The sequence below is a fragment of the Anomalospiza imberbis genome, chromosome Z (genome assembly GCF_031753505.1).
Source record: "Anomalospiza imberbis isolate Cuckoo-Finch-1a 21T00152 chromosome Z, ASM3175350v1, whole genome shotgun sequence".
In the NCBI taxonomy this organism is placed as follows: Eukaryota; Metazoa; Chordata; class Aves; order Passeriformes; family Viduidae; genus Anomalospiza; species Anomalospiza imberbis.
The window spans coordinates 7,812,659-7,820,086 of NC_089721.1; the positions used below are offsets into that span (position 1 = coordinate 7,812,659).

Sequence of the window (7,428 nt, forward strand, 5' to 3'; positions counted from 1 at the left end):
CCTGCCCTGCCATTCAAAATGTAAACTCAGGGCAGCTCCTTGGGCTCCACCATCCAAAGGCATCCCACCACCACTGAAACTCATGCTCTGGAAATCCGGAAGAATGCTTTGGCTCCTGGCATTTGCAGCATTACCTGGGAAGGAAAAACACCTCTGGTCTTGATCTGTTGGCAAACCTCCAGAACAGGAGGCTTGGAAGAACAATGCAATTCCTTTACAGAGCTTTATAATTGATCTGAAGTCACAGGGAAGCAATTAATATGGAGCCCCATGGAACTGCTTCAAAGCATGGCTGGATTTTTGACCCCATAGCAGCTAAAAACCTAGGAAAGGGAGCCAATGGAAATTGTGTTTTGAATGAATGAAGCTCCTCCTGCAGCATTTGCAAGTGCAGCTGGTTTTCAGATAGATTTTTTTTTGTTCTTTTTGTTGAAAATGCCAAACTGTTGAAAGCAAAACAGCTTGTGAAAAATGCGTGGATTGTAAGGAAACTTCATTCTCACAGAGAGAAAAAGGGAGGAAGTGGTCAAAACATCAAAATGCTTGTGCATAATACACTGTAATGTATATAAAATAATTTAATAGTAATGGGTAATTAAAATCAGGACAAAACACTTTGATTTTATCCAACTGTGCTGAGTTGAGTGACTCAAAATCATTAAATTCTAGTTCACAGGGAAAGCTCTGCCTTTGTTTTGTTCCATTTTGGAATGAAGATTGTTTTGAAACACTGGTCTCTCCTGAGGAGCAATCTCTGAATTTCCTCCCAGCAATAGCTGCTGAGGGAGATGGGCAGGTCTGCTGGAGGAGGGGAGCAGGGGCTTCTACCAGGGAGCTGGGCAGGAGCTGGAGTGAATTCCTGTGGGTAAACCAGGCTTGGGACTGACCTGCAGCACAGCAGGAAGCCATCCTGGGGAAAGAGCGAGGAGCCAAGGCGGACTGGACTCTGGGGATGGCTTTAGTGGTGTGCACTGAACGTCCAACTTCCTTGGGCCTGTGTGCGGCAGCTGGGCTGCTGACGTCTCCATGAGCTCTGGTTCCCAGTGGGAAACCAGTTGGTTGAGATCACATGCGCAGTTCTGGGAGGGTAACACATGCCAGGGTGTTCTAGCAGGGCAAAACCAGTCCCAGCATCGCCTCCCTGAGTGGGTGCTCTGCTCCCCACCGTGCACAGCCTGCCCTGGGCCCACAGGCTCATCCCGATCCCCACATGACATCCTTGTTCCTCAGGGGCTATTTTATGAAAGCAAAGAAACCTGTGGTGCTGATGACACAAGCAATGATGAGGAATTAAAACCATTTCCAGCCTCCTTTCTTGTGCTCTGCTGGCAAGTCAGGAGTAAATGTGAAATAGAGAGCAACTATCTTTGTCAGAACACAGCCAAAGGAAGATAGGCCTGTTTTTATGATTAATTGCAGATTAATTAATTTTATATTAAAAGAAGTACTACTTTCTGTTTGCTCATTGTGGGCTTTTTTTTCTGTATGTTGCTTGAGAAAGGCAATGAATACCATTAGGCAAATGGTTTTCAAAGTGTCATGTGAAATGGAAACCTAGGTCTTCAAATGTGACTTTCATTTGGGTTGTGTGAGGGCTTTTTTTAATTTGGTAGGGTTTTGTTCTTGTTTAGTTTTTCCCTTTGCCTCAGCCCCATTAAACACGTAGATCAAAAAGAGGGATGCAGGCACAGAAACCTGGATGCTCAAGCAGTGCTACAAAATGGGGTGTAGGATCCTGCAGCTGTGGCTTCACACCACACTCACTGGGGCAATTTTGTTATCACACACTGGATCACATAGTGGGGGGAGGTGAGGAGGGGCTGTTATTTTTCCCATGTGTTTTAAGAGCAATTTTGAGATTCTTGCATTCTAAAAGGACCCTTATGCTATGGAAAAGAGGGTAGTCGCCTTTCAACCAGGCAGCTGGAAAAGCCTGCAAACTTTCAAAAGCACAATCATATTTGCAGCAGCTAAACAATCATTTAAGGGGTGAAAGTTCCTTCTTTTAGAAGAAGGAGGTGTTTTGGCTGTGCTGTGATTTAATTGCAACCTGCAACTACAGTATCTGGCTGAGGCTCGCTTATTACCTGCTCTTTTCCTGGTGGGATGGGGAGTAATTCAGAATTCACAGTAATTCTGAGTAATTCAGGGAGATTCAGGAAAAGGTAAAACCGACAGGCTGAGGTAAGAAAAGGTTAATAATATAAATAAAGTAAATATAAATAAAGTAATGCATAATAGTAACAACAATAATAACTGTGAAAAGAAGAAGGGTAGAGAAGAATAAACCTAAGACAGACAATTGATGCACAACACAATTGCTCACACCCACTGGCCAATACCCAGCCTGTTCCCCATCAGCAATTGGTGTTTTCCAGCCAACTGTCCCCAGTTTATGCACTGGGCATGATGTTCTGTGGTGTGGAATATCCCTTTGGCCAGTTTGGGTCAGCTCTCCTGGCCACGCTCCCTCTCGTGCACCTGCTTCTTGTGCATCTGCTCACTGGCTCTGAAAAGTCTTTAATTTAGGGTAAGCCATACTAAGAAACATCTAAACCATCCATGTGTTATCAACATTATTCTCATACTAAATCTGAATCACAGCACTATACCAGGTACTTAGAAGGAAATTAGTTCTATCCCAGCAAACACAGGATAGGCTGGTGCTCCCTCTGCCAAGCCTCTAATGACTAAATGGCATCTCAAAACCTTCCTCCATCAGCATTTTCACTTACAAGGCCATTTTGGATGAGTTTTCCTTTTGTAGTTCGAGTATGGCGTAGGCATTTCCAAATTCCAAAGTCTCCAGCCCAGTTGGTGATTATGGACTTTCCTTATTGCTAGTGAGATAACACTGTTTTTTCCCAGGGCAGGGTTTCTCTCCTGCTCCACCTCCAAAAATGCATGGCCCAGGATGAGCCATACTCTCCCCCAGGTCTTGCATGGCAGGACTGACAGGGAGAAGCTGGGAACCTGAAATGAGCTGATGACACCCCCAGACGATGACAGGGCTGCTCCCATCTCCGTTCTCTCCCTTGCTCCCACCCTCCTAAGCCCCAGTCACACCTTCTGCTTCACCTCCTGTGGTCAGCAGTGCCCACCCTTGGTGCCCCTTTGCTTTGTTCTCCTGTTACTTTTTATTGCTCTTCACAACCACTGTAGTTTATTTGGGTCTGAATGTGATAAACTCCACATTTGGGCTTTTTTTTAAAAAGCCAAATATTTGTGGAAAGCAATACTTAGCCAGACTCATATTCCATCCTTAGCACAAATCTAATCCAGATACAAGCCAAACAGCAGGACGACAACTGCTCTTAATACTCACCGTGTTTTCAGCATAACAGTTTTCATTAAAGGGAGAATATACCAGCTTTTTAATTGCTTCAGAATTATTCCCCATAATAATTCAGGGCCAGGCCCACCCTGGGCTGCCTAGCTGCCTTGCCCCTTGCAGGGGTAACTCTGACCCTTAAACCTCTGTATTTCTCCCTTGCTGCTCCAGCCTGGTGTTTCTTAACCCACTTTGCTGAAGAACCTGAACCATTTGTCTTTGTGAGAGTGTGAAAAGATGATCAGTGATTGAGGTGACCACATTTGCAAAGAGGATTTGATTTAGTCTATTAATTGGATTTAGTCCATTAATTAATTTTGATTTGGTCTATTAATTTTCAGGCTTGGTTCTGATAATCTCTTTGTTATCCCTCTTGTTCTCTCTAAAGGTTTCCTTTTATATCTGTCTACCAAGCCCCAGAGATCCTCCTGGGCTAAGTGGTGAAAATGCAATTTATGATTCCGAATGCTTCCTTGTGGAGCTCATAAACCTGTGCTAATCTGTGGATATGATTAACAAAGTAGCTCTGCTTTACCAAGGGAGCTAGCAGGGCATTGATAGGGAGGTTTTGTCTTCATGTCTGAGCCATTCCCAAATCTCCCCAGTCCAACTCAAACCTCTGAGGGAGAGCAGGGCTGGAGCAGGTGGTTAATCCAGCATCCCCGACAGATGGGGGTGACGCAAGGTCTTCTGTTCCACAGCAAAGGCGAAGGAAGGGATTACAGAGGTGTTGCAATGGCCAAGGAGCTTCCCTGGCTTCCAGCTACCTTCCTCAACAACTCTTTCTATCTCCAAGGAGACTCACCATATAAATAAGCCTTGTTTTCAGCTGAAAGACTACCTGAAAACTTTCTCAGCTCCTTTCCCTTCTGACCATGTTGTGGTCTTATCCTGACCCATAGCTGAGCTCTTCTCCAAAGTCAGGACTACTCACTACAAAAACCTGTTGGTCACCTTTTTGGACCACACACCGCGCTGATCCCTCACCTCAGAGGAATGCTGCAGCACAGCAAAACACTCATGAAGGGTGATGAATAGTGTGGAACAGGCCCCCTTCTGACACGTGTATGAGTGACTTTGCTCATGCAGGTCCAGGGCAGAGGCAGCCAGAGATATGTGGAAAAAGGCACGGTAAGGGGATAAGAGGCAGTGTGAGAAGAAGAGGACAGCACAGATTGCTAGCAGTTGTTAAAAACAGGACAAAGGAACATGTGACAGACCCGTGGAACTGGCTGCTGCATAATGGTGTCAAACCTAGAAGTTTGCAGGAGTTTAAGGAGACACCAAAGAAAGTGTTTTTCTGGGACACTGGGGAAATGGGTGTCTGGTCATACTCAACATGGCCCCCCTCCCCTTTCAAGGCTGTGTCCCCTCTACTGAAGCAGCCAGATAGAATCACAATGGTGTCGAGACCTTGCAGCACTGGAGCTGAGCCAACATCCACCAAGCACAGATTCTCTTTGCACACACCGCTGAATGTGAGAGCCATACTGAGGGAGCCCAGGTGGGAGCATCTACTCATCCTGGGCTACAGCACTGTGATGCCTCCCATGTCTGATCCCTGCAGGCTGTGTGAACAGGCTCCAGGAGACACAAGACCCTGCAGGAACTCATGGAAGGTCTGAAGGGTCCCAGAGTGTGTTGTGCATGGACAGACCCTGCTGTGTGCCCCTGCACACGTGTGGGCTCAGGGCTGCAGCAGGATCTGTTCCCACCAGAGTCTGTTTGGATCTGCTCTGGAGTGCCTGGGCTGCAGACTGGCACTCAGCTGTGTTTGTGATCTGCCTTTTGTGTAGGTAAGAGGGAAGGAAAGGCAATCTCAACTGCACTTTTTCTGCATGGCTTTCCTAGTCTGAGGATTCACCAGTTTCAGTCTATTCAGTGGATCACAGCCTCTCTTGAGCTTATGTGCTCCCACACTTTCTCCCTGAAAACTCTTTCCTCTCACTCCTGTGTATTCCAGGCAGCAGCTTGCAATTCCTCCTGCTTTCCTATCCTACATCTTCCTTTGTTGCCAGCCTCTTGAGTGATCCAATTCAGCCACTGCCAAACCCTAAAACATTGGTGTGCTCTGTGATTTACAAAGCACATTGCCTCCAGTGAATTCCTTGCTTGATGTTTTCAGAGCCCTTTTGGGTAGCAAAGCAGCTATACATCACAGAGCAGTTGTGTTTTTTCTCCTTTTTATGTTTCAGGGGATTGAGGGATTTCTGAGTGTTCCTTGAAGCAGCAACAAGAGCTCAGAGCTGAGAAGATGAGCTGGACTCAGTCACCTGAACATGAGGTCTCTGAGTAGCCACAGAAGTTAAATCCTGGCTCCAAGGGCCTTTCTCATATTTCTTGGGACTGCCATCAGTAAGCTAGCATGGAAAGAAAATAGGGTTTAACATCCTGAGCAGGACCAAAAGAGGGTGTCCTCTATGTGTGCCCAGAAACCCATGAGGGAGCCTGCAGACATCTCTTTGTGAGTCTCTGAGGACAGATGAGCTGTTTCTCAGCTTGTGAGGATCCAGCTGCAGTTGTGTAGCACCTGCTCTCCCTCCTTGTGACATGTGTGACCTGGAGCTGGGTGTACATGTGCAGATACCCACCCTGCAGCAGCTCCTTGGCTGGGACCTGGCACACTCATTTCCTGAGAGGAGAACTGGCAGCCAGAGAAGCTGCAGCCTGGAGGGCAGCTCAGCATCAGTGTTTGGCCACCCTTATCCTTTGCCAGCCTGAGCTCAGAGGAGGGCAAGGACAGCATTTTTCTAATTTCTTGCGGTTTGGGTGGGAAAAGTTAAGAGCAGAGCTCCCTACTGTAGAGGAAATCTGTGTGGTGGGCTATGGAGGAGGAGAAGGAGGCTTTTATCCAGGTGGGTCCCTCTCTTTTCCTTGCAATGGAAGGGAAGGACTGAGATTTTTCCTCTGCACCATAGCTCTGCTCTCCCTCCAAGCCTCACCGTGGAGCTGGCTGTGGGGAAAATACCTGTGCAGGGATATAGCCAGGGTGGCTGTTGCAAGGGGATGGTGGGACCACACGGACCCTTCCAGTGGCTGAAATCTCAGTGTATACCCAAAGCTTTGAGAAGAAGAACTCTATAGGCTCCTCACAATTTAACCATCCAGACTTTGCACAGCAGGAAGCTTAATGCCCCTCTCTGGGGTGGTGAGCTGAAATTTTGGCAGCTAGGGCTGCCAGGGTGATATTGTCTTCCCGTCCTCCCACAGTCAGAGTGGGAGCCCTCAGTGCTGAGCTCCATCTCTCCTGCATGGATGCCCTTGGAGGAGCCTTCCTGCCCCTGGGGTTCCCCTGCTACTCGGCCCAAGCGTGTCTGACACACTGTGCTGCCCTGAGCTGTCAATAAGTGATGGAGACGCCCTGTGGAGAAGCAGAGGTGCTGGAAGGACGTGCTCATCATACTAATTTCCACAGGCTTGCTCAGCTCAGTGCAAGTCTAGGGGCCAAAGAACATGCACTTGCGACTCTAAACAATCTGGGTGGCTGGAAAAATCCAGAAGACAGAGGCTGGAGGCATCCTGGGATTAGTGCTGCAGGAGAGAGGGGGAGTATGCCACACTGAAAGGGGCTGGTGACAATTAGTTCCAAACACAGCAAACTGTAATCACCGAATTATTCAAGAATAATTATGCCTTGATAACAACATTACACTTTCTATTTCCCTTATTGCTGTTCTTGTTAAATATAATTACCATGCAAATTGCACAGCATAAGCAAGCCCAGGTGATTAAAAGGGCCATGGAGGCCTTGGGAGCAGAAACTGAGGTACATATCTCTCTGCTTGCTTAGTTGTTTGTCCAGATTTTCACTTGGGAGATCACAGAATCATGGAATTGTTTAGGCTGGAAAACACCTCTAGGATTATCAATTCCATATTCCCAAGTGCCACATCCACAAGTCCATTAAATACCTCCAGGCATGGTGACACTACCACTGCCCTGGACAGTCTGTTCTAGTGCTTAACAACCCTTTCAGTGAAGGATTTTTTTCCAATATCTAATCTAAAGCTCCCCTGGTGGAACTTGAGGCGGTTTCCTCCTGTCTTAGCTCTTGTTATATGGCAGAGGGGACTGACCCCTACCTGTCTACACCCTCC

At 47.1% G+C, this 7,428-nt stretch overlaps 1 long non-coding RNA gene across 1 annotated transcript; it reads left to right on the forward strand.

Annotated features, from left to right (window-relative positions):
• The first annotated feature begins 1,640 nt into the window (after positions 1 to 1,640).
• LOC137464519 (uncharacterized) lies at positions 1,641 to 1,948 on the forward strand. Its single transcript, XR_010994267.1, has 2 exons — positions 1,641 to 1,776; positions 1,847 to 1,948. It is a non-coding gene; the product is annotated as an uncharacterized lncRNA (long non-coding RNA).
• Positions 1,949 to 7,428: the final 5,480 nt, after the last annotated feature.